The 24513-nt window shown below is 37.5% G+C and overlaps 1 protein-coding gene across 2 annotated transcripts in view; it reads left to right on the plus strand.

The window, feature by feature from the left end:
• LOC103475368 (rho GTPase-activating protein 26) overlaps positions 1 to 24513 on the plus strand; it is a 64331-nt gene that overhangs the window by 7946 nt on the left and 31872 nt on the right. The window lies entirely within an intron of this gene.

Below are 24513 nucleotides of genomic sequence, written 5' to 3' on the forward strand. Positions count from 1 at the left end.
ACAAGCTGTTATTAGSATTTCAGACATCATGCAAACTTAAATCAGGAAGTGAGATTGTGACATCATCTCTAAACTTGAAGCATGCCTGGCACTTATAGTAAGCTGATTGCAGAACTGTAAGCAGGAGCTTCACATGCACACTTTCAGTGCAGCAGCACATCTGCTTGGCTAAAGTAACACTTATGTTCGTGGGGTACTTCTGATATACACAGTAATGACTCTCCTAATGATTATTAACCAATAAAGCTGGAGTTTCCTGTCAAAGTTAGTTTCAAGTAGGCTAGCTGAAATAAAACTTAATTTGTCAAGGTGGAGTCATTAAGGCTCTTAAACTTTAATGTCACCCTGTTTAATATGGATATGGGAACTGGAACACAACTCATAGGCTCACAATTATTCAGAACCCTGCAAGATTAATAATTAAATGTATGTTCACTTAACCAAGAAGGTATTTTCCMAAAGGTAACGAGAATCAAAATCAGCTTTTCTGGCAAAGACTGTGTGCACAAACAACAAGTTTGACTTTTGCTTACAGGCGCTCACAGCATGCAGACAWTGAGAATAAATAGATAAACTTTATGGGACAAATATCTGCATGTTTTATTCAGCCACGTTTAATAAACAAAGAAATATATGTAGTATTTGAATTGATGAATTTATTTTAGGCATTTTCACCAACAGAAAAAAAAGCAATACTTGCGTAGTGTAAAAGCAACACATTATTACCAACCATACAAATACACAAATAAAGTTACCAGTCTGTCTAMATGARCATATCAGGCTCATTTAAACAGTGACAACTCTGTTCATGAAAATAGTAATGTTCTAACAGGTCTTTATCTTTAAATAAACTGTTAGTGCTTTCAGGTACTTGTAAAGTAATTAAACCAACTTCACTGAGCACCAGCTTGTTCCACGCTCCCTCTTGTACAAATAAAAGGAACACACCTGGCAGAGGGCGACTGCTGTAAGGCAAAAGCATTAAAATGGGACATTTASGGATGAAAGCAATTCTGCTGGCTACACATTAATCCGATCACATTACTGCATCATAAAGCTTGAGCAAGACGTGGACTCGAGCAGGAAGTGAAGTGAGAAATTAAACTCTGAGGAATGCTGTTTAACTTTCTGCACACGGCTACCTGATCACTGTGGTTTGGCTGTGAAAAACACAGCAGCACAGAGGCCATATAACGCAGGTGGTTATGGAAGCAAATTGTTTAATTGCGGTGCTGTAACAACAGATGGAGAGTGGTAAACTACTTTAGCTTACTTTATCACCTCCTCTCTGTATTCAGTATGAGATTCTTTACTTTAATTTGAACATTTCAGCTTAATGCAACAGATTACAAATTTAAAAATAAACTAATAAAAAATGTACAGTCACATGCCCCCTGGTTATGGATGTGTGTGCTTTTAGGCATTATTTTTGGAAAATCTACTATGTATAATTACTCAGGTGTTATAATATTTTGGAGATAAGCATAGCTAGCATTAAAATGCTCTTGGGTAAATACAACCCTGACATGAGTGTGGTACTGGGTATTAACCTCTATCTCTTCAGAGTGTTACTGGATAGATGGGAATAAACAGATAAATCAACAATATTCAAGTTGAGCCTTGATTTCTATTTAGTTATTTTTCATTAAACAATTTCAGGTATAAATAAGTCAGCATCCAGAGAACCATGACAATATTTTCAACTTTTCTCTTCCAAATTATCATCCTATGTAACATAATACTTATTTCAATGCAATGAGGTTCATGTAAAGTAATAGATTTCCACCAATAGTCTATAAATAAATAATTTGGTCTATCTCCATGCGAGTACTGTAATGTTCATGTTACACAGCAGCCATGTTTATTCCATTCAAACCATATTGTTTTGTGTAAATTTAAATTTCTAAAAGTTTTTCTGTTGGACCCTCAGATGGAAACACAGCTGTTCTTTTTCTTTGCCTCCAGGGCAGTCACATTGAAATTCAACTCCTTTGATAATGAGCTGCAAACCCACAGCCTGCAGAGCAGCAAAGGTGTGTCTTACAGCTTCTGTCCTATAATAAGAAACTTCAGGCCTCTGCAGGTTCGACTGTCCAGACATGCAATTTTCTTCTCATGAGCAAAAAAAGACTTTCTCTCTAATGAATTGTCACACTTTATCAGAAAGCCCTGCAGTCTGAGCAAGCCACACCTACCTGTCTCCTTAGCTTTGCAGCAGCGACGCTCTCAAAGGTAAGACAACAGGTGTGGCTTAAGCCCAGCAAAAGGAGCCCACCAGAGCACATAAATCCTACAGGCACGTTTACACATGCTGTAGATAATATAGCTGTTTTCCCTTCACATCAAAGCTCTTAAATGAGTCAGAACAAAAGGAAAGGAGGCAGCAGCTGGCAGGCGATTCACGACCTGGCACCGTGTTTCAGGAAACCATGTCTGCAGGTTGTAAGGTGAAAGCAGGCTGTTATTGTACCCAGAAACGACAGCACTCTCCTTGGTAAAGGAGGGAACATCCCCTCCTTYTTTWAAAAGCAGGAGCATGGACTCTGCTTTAAAACAAGCACTCAGATTGATTTGTATTAGATTTGCATTAGTGTGCTAATAAAAATTAAATATGGTTACAGGAATATTGATTTGTGATTTATGATTAAATAACATTGTCAGCTAACGTTTAGAATTKAACATTATCGGGATTTTTAAAAAATAATTCAKCTTAATTTATATTAAAATATTCAAAATAAAATTATTGAAAATATTCTATTAGTCAATCAAACAAATTTTATTCATACAGAATTTTTCAAAAAAAGCTTTACAAAATAATGTAAACAAGAGGCGATGGCAAATAAACAATGAGAACGTTTCCAGCCTTTTACTTGATGACAATGTCTTCTACATTGTATAATCGTTTGAGAGTTACCTTTTCATTTCCTAACATAAATATAGCTCTTGGGTAAATTTAAATCTGTCACGCATCTGAACAACTTTTGGATTAAATCTGTAAAGCTRCAGATGTGGATGAGGTTAAATTGGAAATTAATGATTTCAAATTTAAAAAGTCAACTAAAAGCCCAACCAAACACATACGTTTTTTTTAAAATCATCAGCAGAAACAGAAGACTTTTTTTTCAGGTGTGGAGCATAATAGAAAATGATGCCCTGCTGTCAGTTTTCATTCCTTCTTTCATATACTAGGTTATTGTTGCAATGTCTTGATTGGTATTATTSCCATTCTTGAAACACCAAAGAGGACAAGTTTTTGCATGCTACAAAAGCACGTTGTGCAGGTTGTGCTGATGTTGACATAATTGCCCTACAACACTGAGTTACCTTTTGCAGCTTTAACCAGCCACAGTTCCTGGTAGAATGACTTGTACATTTTACATAAGCGTAACCCTTTTACGTTTCAAATGTATGTCTATATATTTCTTCCTTATTTTAATTGTAAAAAGTCCTGTGAGATGATATATTTACMCATGTATCCATAACAACCAGAAATTTCAATATCCAGCAAGTTATTTTCGCAATTTACCGTCTATTAAACGAGTGTCCCCCGGATTAATTACACTCTCTGCAGCTGCAGCTGTGAAATTACCGTAACAACCCGATATTGGCTGGAAAGTGCAACGTTTCCCCTTTCAGAAATCGTTGGAATTTTTCAGATAGCGCCACGTGTGGCGGAATTACAGTACTGCAAATTTGGCCGTGTCGTTGGCGACATGTTCTGGTCTAGAAGGGTTATTAAACCCCTGGCTCATTTGTTACTTCATTTATTTTTACAATCTAGCTTCCTGCTTATTCATTGTGAATCGTCTTTTAAATTCCAAATTTAGAGGACATTTGCTAAGTTATGTATGTTTTCATAATTGGCAATGACCTGCCAATTAGAAAACCATCTTTGGGTTGGTTGATCTTGATCTGTTAAAGAAACTTTGTTGAGCCTTTGTATACAAGACCCATGGCTCATTAGGACACATTTTGAAGACCTGCTGCAAAWAGCCAATTCAGTAGAACTTCACCTCTAGAACAAGGTTATTTTTTTACTTTACAAAATGAAAATATAATTTAATACATATATACATAAAATCTAACCTTTCAAATGTGTTTGGTTCCATTTAGATGTGCTGCTTTCMCAATCTCTGATTTTTAAACTTTTATATTTATCTCAGCAAAGTCACGAATGCTGTCATTTCTATGCACTCTGTGTTTAGGTCAGAATGTCCACTTCTTGACAGGGAAGTGGACAGAGAGAACAGAAGAGAAAGACAAGCAATATAAATAGTTGGAAACAATGATCCACATTGTCAGACTTTACGTTTCAAAAAGAATTCCCCTCTGTGTCAGCCTCCTTCTCCTCCATGTTTTCCTTTTTGGTTTCATGTCTGCTGTCTCTTTTCCTTTCTGTAGAGCCATTGGAATACAAAAGTGAAGAAAAACTGAGCTGATCGTCATTCCTAATGGTTTACTGAATAAGGAAAGGAGTGCATGTTACATAAAATGCAGGAATCTTTAACCCCTGCCAGCATTTTTATTGTTTCGTTTTCTACCACAAGCAGACACAGCCGCCTGGGCAAACCCTATAGTGCACTTTGCCAGAGGTTGTGTTATTTTTATAAGAGCGGGACATGAGTGAACCCCTGCTGTGGTGAAGTAATAACACTGGGCATCAGCTTGAACCAAGCAGAGCAGGCCCACAGTTGTGCTCTGAAGCAGAAAGCTAGCTTATTATTTTAAAGTAACACTTCTGCTAACAAAACTACACACTACACACAGATGGATGTTTTCAGGAAGCTGGGCCACCAGGTGGAGGTCTTTTAGACTTTSACATGTGGAGAACTTGGGGCTTGAACCCCAAACCCTGTGATTAGTGGACTACCCACAAAGCCTTCTGAGCATCAGACTCAACCAAAAAGTGCCAACATTGAACAYGTGCTTCAAATTATTGAACTTATTGCAGTGACCAAGTTCTGTTATGACATTTGTGTGAATGTACAGWTCYTTTGTAAAAAWAAAMCCCAAASAAACAAAAGGTTACAGCTTCAAAGCTGCTAAGAYGGCCAAGACATCCCAAACCTTTATTTGTATTATAGTAATCAAACACTTCTTATAGTTTCTGAACGGCRGGTTGCGTCATTTTGAAATTCTAAAATGTCTTTAATTCAGAGGAAACAATCTTGGTAAAACTAAACAATTGGTCTTAAATTATTGGACTTAACTGTACATGACAGCCTGAAGCTGTAAGATGGGAAATGATGGTTCTCCAAATGATTGACCAATAGTAGCAGAGTACAAATGCTTCCCAYGCWTTTACCACWGATTTTTCTTGTAAAAATGTTGAGAAATGATTCATTTTCCTTCCACTTTGCAACCATGAGCATCTTATTCTATCATATAAGGTTTGTGGCTGCATTGTGACACATAGAAAAGCTCAGTTTCTTGTGATAATCTTTGCTGTATAGTATGTATGTATGTATTCTCCTTGGTAGAGAGTTTGTTAGTCAAAACAAATGCACAACTATTCAGTTTTGTCCCTAAGGTTGTTGAGGGTTTTTGCAGCAAAATGTTTCACTATAAATAACAATTTTATTTAATTTTGACCCAATTTACTTCATCATAAAAAGCAGGATAATGATGCAGGCAGGCAGGGGTGGGCTGAGAGGGGGACATTCGTCACCCTGCTGCCCAGAGCCAACCCAAACAAACCACATTTGACTGGCGTTGCGAGCAATGAAGTACATGTTTGTGTATTTAACAGTGCGCGTGTCTGCGTTCAGCTGCTGGCTGTTTTTGTCCTGCTTGTGCCAAGAATAACCCCCTGCTAAGAATATTTAATCCGCAGGTTATAACGCTCCTTCCTCTGAGGCTTGCTCTCTGCCTCACCCCCATCTCTGACACCCAGTCTCACTCAGACACACACATGTGTGGACAGCAGAGGGTTAGCACTTTATAMTGTCTGCTTTTTTTATTGTCACGGGTAGCAYACYCCATTTGGAGCCATGCTGTCTCATTAGAAATGTGTACTTATGATTATTATGCTGYCTGATTTGGTCGTGAACACAGTGGTCTGGTCAGACTGTGATAGTACTTCAGGTCAGAAGGTCAGGATTAACACTCGCTCAAGGTTTTATGATGGTGTAGATGGAAGAGGATTGAGATTTAAGGCRGGGATTTGGGTGCTTCTACAGGTTTGAGGTTATTTGGGGTTTTCTATTAGTGGCAGATGGAAGGGGCTCAAAGATTGTGGATTTGTTTTTTGACATACTATTTCAGATCATTTAGTACACATTATTTCAAYCTTTAAAAACATTTTATTATCATGTTATCCTTTTWAAAGAGCTATTCACACATTTTCAGTTCTGCCTACATTTCTTGTATGAAACAGAGACCAGGACTTTGTGACAGTCACTCCAAAACTGATTTTTTTGTCTTTAGTAAGGTTGTAAAGTTTAAGGTTTGGGGATTTGRTCCATCTGAAAGATATATTTGAGCCCAAACTGGGCGYTATTCATGTCGCAAAGGACTSTTTGGAGTGCAATACCTGTTGGCTAGTATATTTGAAGTTTTATGAAMTTTTATGAATTTTTCATGCTAACTTAATATTTATCTAGAGTCTCAAGATATCGCCATCACATTATTAAATATCACCATCAYGATATTTACTAATATTATAAACATTGCACTTTATTCGTATATCTTGCAGCTCTACTTATTATTTGGCTTCTACCTCACTGAGACTTTAGTCTTTATCTTTTCTACATTTTTTATAGTTCACCAGTTCATTTTTCTTAATGTATTCTTAGAGTTTGGAACAGACGTCAGTGAAAGCTATTCTCATGTGAAAGATATGATCAAGTGATCATATCTTTGGTGTATTTCATGTAAGAAAAGTTAACATGAAATATTGTTACCTCTTGTTACATGTCATAAATATTTCTTATAGATTCTGTTTTGGTTTGACGCAGTGTTGGTATGTCACTACCTTTTTTACTATATTAGGAATTGTGTCAGCTTTCTCATTCACATGTTTATACAGGGAGTTTTCACAGAATTCCTCTCTCTCTAAACTTAAACTCTTATGTAACACTTTTCCCCAAAAGATATTAATATGTGTGTTACTTTCTGAAGAAAAAAATTGGAGCAAATGTCAAAAAGACTAATTTTACAATATTTTCACATTTTACATTACAGTTAATCTTGCATTGCAGTGTGGARAGCAACGGTTTTCACTAAGCCTGTCAGTAAAAAAAAGTCAGAACATTTGTCTTTGCAAATCAAAGATGTGRCATTAAGAGCCAGCTAAAACCCTGACCACAGGAATCCTTCTGAGTATCAGATGGTGATAAAAGCATATTTCCTGGCTCAGAAGTGAAGCAGCTAAACCACAACATAAAACTCATTTGCTTGGGTGAACATGGAGGATCCTGTAAAGTCAGTCTTCCGTTCACTTTCAATGGGCCATCACATATTGCAGTCTTTATCTGCTCTATGCCTGTCTAAGGAGCTATTGATTAGGCCTCTCAGCTCTCARGGAGAAAGTATTGAAATTGCTAATTGAGTTCAATTCCTCTTGTTGTCATGCAGTTTTCCTATTTGTTAGATTGGTTTAAGTGTACTTTTAAGCACACAGGTTGAAAAACTTCATTTTGTTCTGTTATTTACATGTGCTACTATTAATAATAGCAATGTGCTGATCAGAAATTAGTGGCTGATTTTCAATCACCAGTGTTTGTAAAGATTTKACCTTATGCCAGTTTTTTTCTTTGACAACTAACAGCAGTAGGGTGAGCATCTTGTACATGAGGTGATTGACAGCGTTGAGACCCTGAGTCTCCTGGCTCTGATTGATTGTTTCTAGTCAGCACTGGGAGCACTGGGAATGCTGGGGAGCTCGATTTAAAAAAAAAAAAAATTCACAGTTTATCTGTCTCATACCAGGCTATGGATATATAGTAATACCGTATACGGTACAAAATTCMATCTTGATGTCTATCAGCTTGGCTGGCAATTATCAAGCATCCCTGTTGATAATGGTAAGTCTAATTTGTATTAAACACCTACTTTTTTAAATTTTTATAAAAGTTACATATTTACGTGCCAGTTTCTCCAAGCATCTCTAATTATTAATATTAGATCTTTGGACCTTTTCAATGCAGTGCTGTCTCTGTATTCTTTGTTACATTTATTCTAAAACCCCAAYTCATTTGTTTTGTGTCTAGYCTCGGTTTCTCACATTGGCCACAGAGAAAGCTGTCAAACTAAAAGCYGCTCAGCTGTACATCCAGATGGCTTCGATCCAGCCTGAGAGTGGCTGAAGAGAGTGATGGCTACCAAGTAATGGCTAATAAAAGACGCGGATCATCTTAAAAGACTAAACTTGTTCTTTGCCCTTCGCCAGACAATATGGACGTTGTAGCTGTGTGTGCAATGTGATAATAAGAAATGATTGTGCCTGTAGGGCTGCTTGTTTTCTCTTACTGGAAATGAGATGATAGGAAAGAGTAGTCCTATTTTTTCTGTTTGCTTTCAGAAGAACATTCCCATTATTTAACCTGTCTAGGGATAAGAGCAGCAGGTTATGTTCCATCAGGACTTGTCTCTCAACCTGTCTTAACCTCACAGCAGCTTGCTCGGGGCTGCAGCAGGTGTCGGAGACAGCTTGCTCACACATGCGTGCTTGCCTGCTCACAGCAGCATGCTGAGACATACAGCTTCAGCATTAAGCAAATTTGCCATACTGMWATAGTCATCAAAATTCAACACATGTACAAATTTGCTGCTTCGAGTGATTCCTCACTGAGGCACTGACTTTAACTAAGCATTACACATGGTGGTGAAATAATAGGATTGGCCTGATAACCTAGTAATGTCTTGACAAGAATGAAGCAAACCGGAGAATAAAGGATTAAAGGCGGGGAGATTACAGATTGGAGGTGGATGGTTCGCATGGCGTTTGGCTCGCTGAAGGTTGAGATTTCAGCCTTGATAATGGCGGGGGTTGATTTGGGGGTTGGGCATTAATCTGGAAGACACGGAGGCCCATTCATCAGGAACAAGAGCATATTAAATGCATATTTCTCTGCCTCCTGAGGCAAAGAGGTTAGAAAGAGCAAAGGAAATCAGGTCAGCAAGAGAGGTTTAGAAAGAAAAGATCTTTGGTGTGTTTTAATCTATCAGGTTCCAGATTTTGGTGCATATTAAAGTGGAAATTATATGTATTTATCCAGATTCTGTTTGCTTATTTTTGAGTTATTTAATACATTTTGATAGTATATAGGAATACCGTACATATATGCTACAAAATTGAATCTGAATGACTGTTAGCTTGGCTGGTATTTATCAAGCATCCCTGTTGATAATGGTAAGTCTAATTTRTAAATGCTCAGGGATTAACTTGACCAAGTTAAAGACTATCAAGTTGCGCTGACTGTACCGTCATCATTTTTTTTAAAAGCCTGAATCTAAGTTACTCTTTGTGTATGGCAAGTTAGCGATATAACTATTTTAAGAACAATTTCAATCTCAGAAGCTGAGAGTTCTTGTAGTGTGCTGTAGCACAATGTTTTCTTATAATAAATCTATTGCAGTTTTTCTGAATGGAAAACAGTCTGGATGGAAAACCTACTTCCTCTTCCTGTTCTTGTCTGGGATTTCTTGTTTCAAACTTCCCAGAGCAGCAACACAAAAAGTAGGAAGGGTGGCCACTGTAAACTTTTGTTAGAATTCTATATATTACAGGGTGGGAATAAAGCAAAATGTAAACAATATGGCAGAATGTATAAAGAATTGATATTCATGTTCTTTGTAGATTTAATCAATCAGGTAATCCAAAATAGCCATAAAAACTGCAGTGATGAACTGTTTTCAACAAAGGTGAAAGCAGTAAATGGAACCAGTACTTATTTCAGACTAAATAAATACAGGATACTTTTCTTCCTTTTTGGGTTTTAAATAGTTTTTGTGTCATTGCCTTTCTTTATCCTCCCCTCCATTTATCTCATCTTGATGGAATGAGGTCAGGAAAAGTTTCAGTCAAGCCTGTAAGAGACCGCTGATTTATTTCCTGCTTTATGTCTTTGCTTTGAACCGCTCATCCTTGTTGTCTTCAACAAAAGAATCTGGGCTTTTTACTTTAGTACAACCTCAGTACAGCTTTTGCCTGGTCAGTAGAATCAGTACCACCACTTGGGAAGAGTTTATTCATTAGCAGATTTGTAGAACTGTTTAATTGCAAATTTAGCAACAGAACAACCCAAACTGGTATCTATATGACACTCCAATTACTTGGGGAGGTGTGTGAGTAGTGTAGGAAATGTAGCACGTTTACATGATTTAATTGGAAATTTACAGCTCAGTCCTGAAAACAACGTCTCTTGAGGGGTTATGACTGTGTAATCAGTGTAATTGAGAATTAGCTTTGTTTTTAAATCACTCTGAGTACTATTTGTTGAACAAAGAAATGCTAATTCTACACTAATGCAACTACGACTACTACTACAGGTTAAATGGGGAGGGGAAGTGAACATTTAAAATATTCTGTAAACCTTTGAACGATATGACTTTTTGCAAAGTTTAGCAGTGCCTAAGAGTTTAAGGCAAGAGTCCAAGAAAGTGACGTTCAGCACAGGTTCAAAGTGTGGAGAAAACTTGTAAACGATGTAATCTTTCACTTTACGCACAATTAGAGAAACATAGTGTAGCATATGATGCAACAAAAAACCTTTAGTGCAACTGAATCTGTGCAGGGAGATCAGTCATGGCTCTGAGCTGTTTGGGCTGGACTAGAGCTTCTGAAGGCAACGATTGTGTTTACCAGATATTAACTAACAGCTCAGTTTTCATGGCTGATATAGCAAAACCAAACATTTTGAAACTTCCTTCATGTCAGATCCATTTTAGTTACTGATTGTTTAGTGGGAATTATAGCTGCTAAAGTGTTGATATACAAACATAAAAAAATAAACAGTCTGCTGCCATAAAGATGGATAAACCATCCTTAGGGTCAGTTTGCTAAATGCAAGTGTAGAAAAGCAAGTAACCAGTAATAAATAAACACCTTCACTTTAAGGGAGTTAGAAAGGCCATATGACTGTCAGAGAATTGTAGGTAGTTTGTTTGTATTAGGCTGCGGACCAGAGGCAGGTTTGTGTCCTCATCAGTGGAGGAAGTGGACAGAGACTATTTAGAGATTGGCACTAATCTGGTTACTGTAGTTTCCATCTTCTGTCTCTTTTTGCCTGTCACCACTGCTGCCTCTCCAGCCTGATCTGAACAGTGACCTACAGGCTTTATGTGTAAGGATGTGGCAGCATTTTCCTGTCGTGTGCAAAATTTGTTTTCAAAGCAGCATAAATGATTAAAAAGTTAACCTGCTTTAGTTTAGTTTGTATTATTGGTGCCTGATTAAAGAAACGGATGAAACATTTCTGTTGCTTTACTGTTACAGTCTGATTTATTTAAAACCTCTGTTTGTTTTGGGATGGCGRTTAGATTCTCTCACACCAATGATGATGAAACGTAAAGTCTGGTATCCAGAAGGAAAACTAAWCTTTTATCATGCAACTCATTTACTTACCTCTTGAAATGAAATGTTACTTTCAGCTTCTTTTATCACTGTGAGCTCCCTGTTAGAGAAAGGCTGTATATTATGGCTCATTTCCTGTTTTGAAGAGGATGCCTGTGCTGCTAATAGGTCATGGTGTCACATCAGGTTAGGCCATTAGACGAGATGTTGGAGGACTGAATCGTTTTTCTAAAAATGTGTCTTCAGGTTGTTTGGCATCTATAGCAAACCAGAACCAGAAGGAATTTCAGTGTAGCATTGAACTGATCAGATTTTGTTTAGCATGTTTCCAATCTCTTTTCATTAGGCTTAGATTTACCAGTACCAATTTGAGGAGATTCTTAATATTTGGATCCTTTYTGACACATTATTTCATTCGKTTTTTTACCAAAGGTCTCTCCTCCTAAAACAGGCTGGAATTTCTTTTACATTTTAWAATAATAGTTAGCATGTCTAGCGTTACTTTTCCGCAAGACTTTATCTTTCCACACCTCACTAACACTGAAAATAGCTACTACCTTTGAGTCCTATTTACTCTGCAACGATTACAACRCRAGTTAAAATCATTAAACTGGGATCACCAGGTGATTTATTTTTAAGGCTCTTTGCTAAGCAATGTTGAAATGTAGCAGAAATAGAAACAAACAAATAAMATTTTGGTTAAACTTATTGGTTTCTGCAAGTAATCTTTTACCTAATTAACGGGTTAACTAGTGTAGTAAATTACMTGTATAAATCTGAGTCATCCAAGGTTTACACGACAGTCACTCGTTTACCCTTTTATAAACACAAAATATACACATATTTTTTTCCACATTGATGCTGGAAAGCTACATTGTTCATTGGCGAAACCTGAAACTGTTAGTTACTCAACAGGTTGTTGCTAGGTAACCAAAGAGTGAGTCAGTTAGTTGATGCCACCAAACTCACTTAGCTGATTGAAAGGTTGAGGAGCTAAAGCTTTCCCCTAGCCTACATCTCCCAGAATGCAGTGTGGTTCTGGATTGGAGTTCAGCCAGTATTATTTATATATTTAATWTTTATATTCTATCAGATGTAGTATCTATCGATATTAATTGTGTGTCTGTCACAATACATATGTTGTTTCTGATTTATTGTCCTGCCCTAGTTGACAGTGAGAAAAACTTTAACTGTTCTTTTTGTTTGTCAGCTAAGAAATGGTATGAAACTAGGGGAGTAGTTCACTTAACTGTAAACATTTTCATATTTTGTTACAAATCCATCATATATAAAATCTTTATTATGATATCTGCATGCAGCATAAGCTATCTTTGAAGTTTGCCCAAGTTTTCCAGCAGAAAAAAAACTTCCGGGCAAGAACTGGTGACACTCGTATACTTGTGGAGTCTGTGTTTTCCTCTTTTTACAAGAACGYTTTAAAATTGGCAGTGCACTTGGCGTTTTCCTTCAATTTTTGGGGTCAGTTTTACCCAGAGCAGGGCATTTTCTGGCTCCCCACATGGATTCCAAGTCAGATCGTCCCAAATTCCTGGTGTGGATTTTTCCAGTGGCAGCGGGCGGTCTGCAGGATGATTTCACTCCGCAAGTGCTCTCTTTTTTTAAACACAGAGAGAGGAAAGCCTCCCTGTTTGTCTCCGTTCGCTGTGTCAGCAACAGGCGTGGCAGTGCCAAAATGAGAGTGGGAGAAAGAGGTTGACTGGCGGTTAGAGAAAGCTTCAGAGAAAAGAGAGTGACAGAGCATAACAACTGAAGGAGACTGACAGGAAACATGAGAAAGGGATCAAGGGTGATAAATATAAATGACAGAGGAAGGAAAAAAATACATATGTAATACTAAAACACAGCCACAGACAAGCTAAACTTTCTACTCTTTGTTGTGGCCTTTGTCCATGTTGCCAGGATACAACAACTATGTGACCTGGCACAAGAGGCGGCACATTGTGAAAGCCTCAGTGATGTACAGTGGTCCCTTTTTCCTCCCACAGCAAGACGGAGAACCTATAAATATTAGACTCCATCACATAATTCAACCTTTGGACCTTTTGGCTTATCGTCCCTGTCAGGCTGTTTTGTCCCAAATACCAATCTGAGTCATTTAAAATTAAAAGGCATTTTAATATATTAATATTACACATGCTGATATTGCAGTAGTGATGCTTTTTCTTTAGATTATGCAGCTGTGATTATTGACATGTATATTAAACTTTGGGTTTAATCCATAAAAACAATTTAGATGGAGGAAACTATACCAGTTTTGGGTTTACCATTTTTGGAAACTATTAGTATCTTATTTGAAATATTTTACAGATGCCGAATTAACAAAAGAAAAGGAGGCCAAGCTGCTTCATAAACATTGTCAATATTACTATGAATGAAAACCACTTCATAAAATTCACTCTGCATTATGTGAAAAAGCTCCTTTCCTCACCGCTTATGCAGTGGCAGAATCGACTAATTGTGGCCACTAAAAACTACAAAATAATTCACAGTTTTTGAAAGAAGAGCAGACATCTCTGACAATAATTTCCCCAATCTAGCTTTAACTTTGTTTCCTTCCACCTGCTATGTGGAAGATTTTGTTCGGTGATGTACATCTACTTTCACTTTTTCTAAGGAATGTGGTTTATAGGCCTTTAAATAGCATACTCTTCTTTTGCAAGATGGCCTCTTGCGTACATTTGTGGTTTGGCAGCACTATCACAGCTGTTGTCTGCATTGTCTTTCTGACCATTGATACCTTAAAAACAGAGTTTGATATAATCCATCATGGCTAATTTCAGAGGTAAAGATGGAGAGATCTAGTGGATGATACTTGAGAGATAAAATCTGTTTCAATGCATCGAGATGCCAACATGCAAAAATATCTTAAAGTTGATTCCCAAACTAATTCTGAGAAATGCAAAAGATGGAATTTGGAAGCTTTCAATATGGAATCCAGATAATCAGAAACTAACGTGGATGACTGAGCAAGAAATACAGCAGCAGATGCATGGCATGCTGTGTGAAATTAAACTAAAACAGGAGAAACTGTGCGACACATTTTGACCCAGAAGTGGAACAGCTAATTTTACAGGTTGAACATGTAATTTAGTTTTATTGTCTGAGGTATTTATTCTTCTTTGATGATCTTAAACATCTTGGATTCTTCATTAGCAGTGCCTACTAAGCACATAATGCATATGTAACTACTTGAAATAAAGGTGATTAATAGTATTAATAGTAATTTTTTCTCTTGTGATGTTGTCAAACCTGTAATTTCACTGGCTACTTAATTCAGGCAGTAACGGATCACATTTTTATCTCCTGCAGCTGTTTCTCAGCTCAGTTCCCTCTTTTCCTCTCTGCAGCTTTAGGATTTTCTCCCGTCTTGCTTCTCCCGGTTTTCCAAAGCCCTTCCTGCCCCCACTTCACCGTCTAACTTTCAGTTCTCTCTAGTTTGAGCTTTTGTTTGTCATTGTTGGCGTCGTTTTGTTCCCTTGCTTTATATAGCCATTGTTCGTCGCTTTGTTGGCCTCTGAGTGCCATTCAGTCAGATTCTGATGAGCATGGTACTATTACAGGGCAAAGAACTCTGAACAAGCAGTGACAAGAACAACACGCCACACATTATGCACTTGCCATTAGAAATGGAAGATTGCTTTAAGATCATTTCAGGTTTTTGCTTTTTCAAATTCCTTCGATGTAATTCCTCCAAATCGTCGGCAGTTTGGTTGGCGTTAAAGACGAATTGTGTGTAGTGTTTGATTGAAACGCAACTGGACTTGCTCTGCTTTTGAAATATTTGACATTTGATCCAAGCAGACTGTGTCAGGTAAATGGAAGAAGAAAGAAACATCCTTAGCACATTCACACTTGTCCCGTTAGACTCTGCATTAAGATGTGCTGGAAACCATCTGCTGAGATCGACGAAAGGAATGTTTCCAGTGTGCATGTGCATACGCTGGGTGTGCTTCGTCAGCCATTGGTGCTGTGTCATGTGTTGGCCCATGTTTGCTTTTTCTAAGTGGTTCCAAATGTGGGGCTCTGAATGCACTGGTAGGTCCTCTGTGAGTTTTTATGTTTTACTGTCATTGACTCCCACTTGCAGCGCAGCTCAAGCCTCCTTCTTCTGTGTTTATAGAGATGCTGGTAGCACACAAAAGTTTTAAGAGTGTTATATTGTTGTAAATGCAAACAAAGGGTTCTGTTGTCCCTGCCTTGAAGACAAAGATCAACTTCTTCTAAGTGATTATTCTTTACAGCTATTCATAGCTATTAAAGTTGCAACTACCATGCACTTAAATTTTGAAAAACCCGTCTCACTCAGAGTCTAATTTAATTGTTTAAATTTAGAATAAAGGGTGTCTCATTTTCTTCATGGTGAAATGCTTGTTAAAAATAAAATTGAGACATTGGCTGGTGGTGAAGGGTAAGACTGGTGAGTAGACTGGTAAGACTGGGTTCAGGCTGTACTTTAGCTACCAGCGCAAGTATTTATACAAGTGGCCACAGGAAGTGTGATTTCAAAGTATGCAGGAGCTTTTTCATGAAGGTGTTTGTCTGTATGACGTGTATCGAATAACTTTTTTCTAACTGTAGTTTCCAGAGTTTTGAAATGTTTCTGATCACACCGTACGATTCTGCACTGCATCGAGCATCTGCATTTAGTTAAAGGTTGTATTTTTAACGTATCTCCATGTGAAATGTTTTTCATCTTCACTCTTTTTTAAGTATATCTTCATTTTAATTTCATTGACTGCTGAGCTAAACTTTAGGTGGGTAACTTTATTGTTTACCTAATAACTTGTTAATATAGTGATCGATAGGTTGGTCGATTGATTACTTTGTTGAATGGATGATAAACTGCTGTTTATTGATTATTAGATTAATTCAAAGGATTCTCGTTGATTGGTTATATTCTTTTTTTGATTAATTTTATTGGTTGAATGGTAGATTGAATGGTTGGTTATATAATTTATTGATTGCTTCGTTGATTGAATTGAAGTTTTATTGGTTGATTGATTAGTGAGTTGGTCAGTTTTGGCTTAAATAGTTTAATGTGTTCTTTGATTTATTGTTTCGATAATTGGTTGAGTCCTCTGATGGACTGGCAACCCGTCCACGGTGTTTAATTACTTAATTGATTGAATAATTGAATTATTCTTAAATTTTAATGAGGGATTTATTGATTGGGTGATGACTTAGGGGTTGATTGAGTAGTTGAATTATGTGAATTATGTGAATGTTGTTTTTAGGAGATTTCCACCAACGTTTATTGAAAGCATGTTTAGCACTCTGTTTGGGATAAACAGTGCTGTTTTGACTATCCATAACCATTTCTCCTCCATATCTACACTCTCCTGTTAGGTTGTTATTTGTAAATTAAACATAAACTGTGAAAATAACTGTTCTTTATTCTTATCTTGTTAATATGAAGCCTCTTGTAAATTTTTTAATTACTACCTTTTCATTATTACTGTCCTTGTGTAAGCTGAAGCCATTTATCAGTAATTATCTTTTTTATTTTTGCATCTGAGCAACAAACTGCTTTATACATACGGTGATGTACATTTGATAATATTGTACATCTATAAGCTGTATTTTCGGATGGTGTTACAGGAAAAAATTATGAATCTGAGACTTTACTGAACACACGGCTCTTCTTTCATGGCTACATAAATCATTAATGTGGGAGATCAGGAACAATATGTTGCTCGTCAGTGTTCACCCATGCAGCTAGGTTTCCTTAAAGCTGACAGAGCAGAACGGACAGATGAAAGACACCCTTTGGCCTCTACCTTCCCTTAACCCTTCAGTCACCTTGGTAACATTGAAAAGCAGCTAAGTCCACTTCCTAGGTTTTTTTTTTTTTTTTACACACGTTCCCTTCCATTATGACTAATAGCTGCCAGGATGGAAATGTTTCATTTTTCCTAAGTTTCAAACTGACCTTGTAAGCTGTGTTACAGGACAGACTGCTCATGCACCAAGGTTTATATTAAACATGCAGTGACCTGCATATACAGAGGACATCTTTTTCAAAGGAAATAGGAACAACACCGGTCAGATGTGTTGCCACAGCAAATATCAACCATTGTGGTATGAGCGACATTCTGTTTTCACGCTTCTTACGGATATCTTAATGTCTTGGATTTAACCCCAACAATAATTACTAACTGTACGTTTATCCTCATGTTAACCTTTTCTCAAGCTTTCATAACAAAAACTTAATCATTTATGTTTGTTCAAGCTGTGATTTGGTCCCGAGAAGGAACAAGGCCACAAAGCCCAGTAATGTTAACAGATTTATGTCCCCACAACATGAGTAATGCAAGTAATTCAAACCGTTAACGCTTGTATTACAAGAAAGCCAGCAGAGTGGGCCCAGAAAGATTTAGCTGCTGTCAGATGAACTGGGATTTGGCAGGAGTTTAAACAAATTAACATTTCAACACTGCTTAGTTTCCATCCTGGAATTAGTGGTAAAAATGATGCTTCTTTGATTGGATCAATGTAAAACTAAGCAAGTTATAAAATGAGGTTGTTGATTTTGTCATTGAACATTGAGTTTTCTCCTTTTGACTTTTATTTAGAGATGTTCCGATCAGGTTTTTTCCTGCTAATACCGATTCCGATCACCCATGAGGGCCGATCACCGATACCGATCTCCGATACCGATCACATAATTATTATTATTTTTAATCATAAGCACTACCGGTTACATTATGTAGAAAAAGGAACCATGAATTCACCTTCATTTAGACAAAAACTTATGCCAATAATTGTGGAACACATTGATTCATCCAGGGCAAGAGGCAGGGTACACTGTCAGTCCATCACAGGGCAACACAGAGACACACAAGATACATGACCATGCACACACACGCACGCACGCACGCACGCACGCACGCACGCACGCACGCACGCACGCTTAGACCATAGGACAATTAAGCGAGACCAGTTAACCCAACTCTCATGTTTTTGAACCTCAACCTGGATGTCATGCAAATTCCATGCCAAATTACACTTGACTTTTTTTGTTTTTATGCAAAGGTTGCTGTAATAAATTAAACTTTGTTTCTCAAGTCTGTGAATGATTAGAGAAAAAGTTTGAACTACACAGGTTTTTTTTTTATAACATCTTAGAAAATTGGTTTAATCTGCTAGAATTCTGCCAAAGCTGTGAGCTGTCTTCAGCATAAAATATTGTTTTCTAAATTAAAATGCTCCCAAGTCTAACTGAAACATGCTGCAGTAAGAGTCACAGCTAGTGGAGCTACACTTTGCTTTGAGGCCACATGGGGTAAACACTATTAAAATAATGTATACGCTTTTAGAAACAATAACAGCCACTAAGTAATATTTACACTTCTTTATATAATCTCTGCTACTTTTCAGTGTTTATCAAGACAAATCCTACTTGTAGGCTGCAGTGTGACTTGCAATGTTTCACCCTTTAATTAAGTCAGTAAATTCTAGTCTTTGCTTGGTTGCTAGGTCATGCAAAGAATAAAATGAGGGGACTAAAATCTTTCTTTTGTCTGCCGATGAATATTGTGTGAGCTTGTACCAGTTGATGAATGAGGTTTTTATTCGCATGTGTGTGGAACAAAGCTACAGCAGAGTTCAGGCTACCACTGGATATCCTGTTGATATCACACTAGCCCATTCTTTTGATTGTGTATTTGTGGGTTTGAGCGGACAACACACACACAACGGCCCGTTGTGTCGCTGCATGGTTGTGGTTAATTGCACATGCCTTTTGTGTAGCTGACAGTGTTATGTGTGTGTTTTGCTGTGCAAGACGTCACATTCCAGCAGTGGTCCCTGGTATGCAGATGTCATTGTTAAACTACGAACTGAGCATGAGTCAAATGTTACAGTTCAAAGAGTTATTCTCACCCAATTTCTCGCTTGAGACAAATCACTTTTGGTTTGAAAGTGACAAATCTCTGAAAAAGTTGATTTGTCAAAGGACAAATTGTGAAAATGCACCTATTACAAAATTCTCTGCCTATTCCAATCTTTGATTTTTATATTCTGAAATAACTTGCCCTTGAATTGTGATTGAACAGATTCTCACTTATTGTTCATATTGGTAGAGGATTCAGTGGAAGAGAAGAAAGGATTACGGATTTACGGTACGTAGGATTTGATTTAAATGAAAGCAAAGTGATTACAGTACTGATATTGATAAAAATTTCTCAATCTTTTTTTTATCTGTTGAGATATATCCACATTTACCTCACTTCCCTCTTTCACATCTGTCATTTTAAATCTTTCTGCAAACGCTGTGACCTTCAGTAATTTTGGGGCCGTTACACATCAGGTGCGAGCATTTGCAGTGAAAATCCAACAGGTGGTTTATAGAATTGGCATGCAAAGGATGAATTCATGACTTTTGGAAAATTAAGTCCAAGAATTGTTGGATTTAAATGTAACTTTTACAATTTTGCTAACAGTGATATGACGATGATAATGTATTTGCGATAAACGTATCAGTATGAACAGTAGCTATTTTGCTTTGCATCAAGTCCAGGATTGGAATCTTGTGGGGCTCTTGATTATTGCACAAGCAAATAGCAGTTTTTATTTGTAATGCTAAAAGACGCTATTTAAAAAAAATCGAAATTTGCCTTCATTTCCCAGCATTGTGTGTTTAGTAAGGGATGAAGGACAGAGGCATGGCAGGAATCCTTTCTTATAAGTGTGATAGAAGAGAGGAAAAGGACAAGGCCTGTGTCAACAGGGTCACCTATTTTTAGATTTCACCATCCTCTGCTTTCCTTCTTGGCTGGACTGGCTAACAGACTTACACACACGCACACGCACACACACACACGCGCACACACGCATGCACACACACAGGCACACACACGCACACACACACGCACACACATGAACTAATCCGCAACAAGAGAACATTGTTTATGCATAATCTACAATCAGCAATGTGTTGTTTTTATTTGAACTTGAAATCTGAAATAGCATACTATAAATATTTCACATAATTTTTGTCACATTAACAATAGGTCTAGTAATAAATCAGCCGAAGCAATGATGGAATACTGCAGAAGCAAAAAAATGTTTAATTTAACTCTGACGTTTTTTCTTACATGAAATAAAGCATTGTGAAAGAGTATTTGTTTTTGACATTATAACAGATTTCTTTTGTTTGCTTCCGTCTTTCTTTTAATCACACTTTGGATCATCACTTAATCATTATTTAGGCCCATTTACACAGAGGCACTCTTCAGCTAAACTAAGATTTTTGTTGCAGTCCAGCCGCTCGCCTTCATGACACCAATGACCATAATCTCTCCTACTGGTACCTTTTGAAACCAGGTGTGAGTGAAACCTCCCTGTAGCATCCCCCCTTCAGAGGTGTGAAATACTCTGCAGGTGTGGAAGCGCACATGCACAGAACGCACAGCTAGAGGGTTTACTCTACTCTTGCACAAGCAGATGACAACAAAAGCAATTGTGCTGTGTTGTCGATAAGGAATATGTATGTGTTACACAAAAACCTTGTTCATGGTAGATGGAGACAGGGTACTGCTTACAATGAGGTGGAAGGTTTTGAGGTGGAAACTAAGGGACAAAAGTACATGACATGCTAAAATCACAGTGCCATCTAGTGGCCTGGCATGACAACTACAGCTGACTCAAGGCATCTTGATGATGCCATCTAAACGTGAAGCTTTTTCCAATCAACGCCCGAAAATACTAGCAGTTTATACACAGCAGTCCCGTGTAAATTTAGCCATAATCATTACTGAGAAATGGATCATCATTTAATATTGGCCAAAGATAACCTAAATAAATCCAAAAAGGTAACTTCCAAATGCGGATTTCATTTATTAAAGAAAAGTTTCTGTTCAAAACAAATATGTGAAAATGATTTTGTATAATCATGATTAAATACAAACTAAGATTGCTTTACTTGGAGTTAGAAAAAAGCAGATTTCTCATTAAACACCGAGAGTCATTTGTACTGTACGTCTTGCTAAGTTTGGTCTTCTATCTGCTTATTGTTGCCATTGTTTAACTATCTGCTAAACAGGAACATGTGAATCACCACTTTAGAATAGATTTCATAAATGTGAAGCTTTACTGTTTTGTTATTGACCATCTCCTACACAACAGCCTCTCTGGACAATGTACTTGTTGCTACATTGCCTTATTTTATTGGAATCCACTTATGTTGGACATATTTTAGAGAAATGTGTTGGCCAACAATATGGTTTTGATTTGGAAGTTTAGTTTGAATGACCTCAGAGCTATGATTTGGTTTCTGTGTGTGTGTGTGCATGTGTCTGCGTGTGTGCGTGTGTGTGTGTGTGTGTGTGTGTGTGTCAATACTGATAGAACACTCACGGACATGTGGGTTCAAATTTGTCAGCACTGCCAGTACAGTGAACCTCAGCCTATTCATGGTTCAGCACTGGTATGAGGTGCATTTCTAAATAATTATCCTTTGTTTCATGCCAAACCCACCCAGAATGTTTGTAGTAGGAAACCTCAGTCTTAGTCTTATTTGACTAAAAACAGTCCTTGCCATGTTTAGCAAACTCTATGTTTACGTTTGTGATGCTAGTCAAACAACCGGTTGGTGCATAAAATGAGTCTAATGGTTGTTTTGGAGACTTACAGATGCTAAATCAACTCTCTTTGGTACAGCTCTCCGGTGGTTGGGTGATTTATTTTACCTCTCATTCAGGGTTCCTATAAGTATCTGTCCATTACTCATTTGTGAATTGTTTTGTGTAAACAGTAGTTTTATAAATACTGAAGCACCTTCAGTATTTGCAGAGGTGTGAACATTTACTGGCTTGATAACATGAGACGATTTAGTACTTGTAAACTTACACATTTTCAAACCATTGTCAGACTAATTAATCTGCTGTACTTATTGCATGTTGGACAATCACCTCAAAGGTAAGAAATTATATTTGACTTTGTTTTGAGCATAGAATGTGCTGGCCCTGACCGCAAAGTGAATTCTGGGATGAGAGTTTACTCTTCTGAAAGCTTCTGTTGTCTTAATCATTGGTTTGTGGTTAGTTTATGAGAGGGACCACTTGGAGAAGCAAAGGCTAGAGTCACAGAAGAAAAAAGTTATGAGTTTCGCTGTTCTTGCAAGGTGCAGAGGGGAACTGTCAGTGGTAGGAAGGAGAAACCAGAAAGAACAGAATGAAGTAAGGGTATGTGTTAAATGAGTGATGGCGTTCTTGCAATGCACAAAAATACGAGACGTCATTGCTGGCAGAGCCGGCTTTCATTCTCTCAGAGGCCACCCATGCTGCAAACATTGTGTCATTGTTTAAACAGAGCAAATAAAAGGTTAGTGAAAAATGTGTGATAGAAAACTTTGTTTACATCATATGCTGTTATATAATGGAAGTTCACATTGCAGCCATGCTTTCCAATGTTTAATGGTTCTGAAAGAACTTGATACGGATGAAAAGTCTGTTTGAGTAAAGATTTGCCCTTTAAGTCAAAACTGTGTTGCAATTACTTCTGCCGTTGAAGTTTTATTAAAAGCAATATGGTGCATGTACTTCATTTGAACATGTGGGTCGATGTTCACACAGAAGTTTGATAGTGATCATGTCATCTTAACAACTACAAAAAAAATTGGATTTCAGCAAAAAAAAAAGAAAAAAGAAAAAGAAGTTTAGCGTCAAGATCTCCTGTGTGAATGTAGCCTAAGCGTTAAAGTTGTGGATTTGTCTGCAGGTAGCCAAAGTAGAAATGGAAAAATATATTAAAAAGGTCCTTGCAATAGGATTTGAAGTAAGGTGGTGAAATAAAATACTGACACTATCAGAAGAGATAATTTAGATGATAAGCTCCACCCATCAAGGTGGATGTTGATATGAAAGTACCTTTGCCCTGCCAGGGTCATTTATGAGGTCAACTTCTGTCTGAGTAAATTGTTTTTATCCTGGTAGATGGAGTGGGGATAAAGGAGGGTAAATAATGGTCACAGGCAAATACCCTATTGCCCAGAAAGATTCAAGTTTTTAAAAATGCAAAAGTTAAGAGGTCACAATAACCCTGGTCTTAAGAATAAACTTTTTGGCTTTTCCCCCTGAGATTTAACTGAACATGATGCTGCACAGAAGGTAACTAAAAGTGAGCCATTTGCATTGCACATTTTTAGAAAAATATTCACAGAGGCCGTTTCAAGAATTGCCCTCTGGTGGCCATCAGAAACAATAATCGATTAAACATGTTTCAGTAATTCAATTAATTAAATGTGTATTAGATGCTACACACCTCTACTGTTTACAGTGTTTGGTTCCAACCTGAGACTACTATTCTGTTAGCACTAGCAGATTTTTGGAATTTAAAGTTCTTATCTTTCAAATTCAGACTTTGGCTTCAGCCTCATCATTCTTTGGATACTTTAATGAGGTAAAGCAACTCTGGCTCATTGCTTGGTGACATCCTACAGTGATTCATTGTGTCAATGATGTATGTCAGTGTGTGCCAGCAGCATGTCTAATTCTCTGGCAGTTCCGTCAGGACTCCAGAGGCCTGGGATTCATTTCTGACTGGCAAACTGCACCGATCCTGCAGCATGCACACGAGCAAAACCAACTACTGCCTGTCTTCTTTACACTCACTGTCCTTCCCATGACTCCCACATGTTTCTGTAAGAGACATGGTTTGTCCATTTCCGTCATTTTTGTCAAATCATATCGTTGTTTTCTAAACTATCATTGGATTTCAAACGGTACTTTCGTTCTGAATATGTCCTGCTCCTTAAAAAGTAGGACTTCCCTGCTGAGTTTTACCACATCATAATGTTACCCCTTTAAGTCTTTCTCTTTCTTCTTTGACCACCAAAACACAAGACCAGATATTATCCCCAAACCAGCCATATAAAACGATCATTATTTTAAGTCTACTTGAGCGCCTTGATTCCTTTAGTCAGGATTGCATGCGAGACCCTGGTTTCGGTGAGTCCCCCCCACAACGTGTGGTTTCTA

Source organism: Poecilia reticulata, linkage group LG14 (assembly GCF_000633615.1).
Source record: "Poecilia reticulata strain Guanapo linkage group LG14, Guppy_female_1.0+MT, whole genome shotgun sequence".
Taxonomy (NCBI): Eukaryota; Metazoa; Chordata; class Actinopteri; order Cyprinodontiformes; family Poeciliidae; genus Poecilia; species Poecilia reticulata.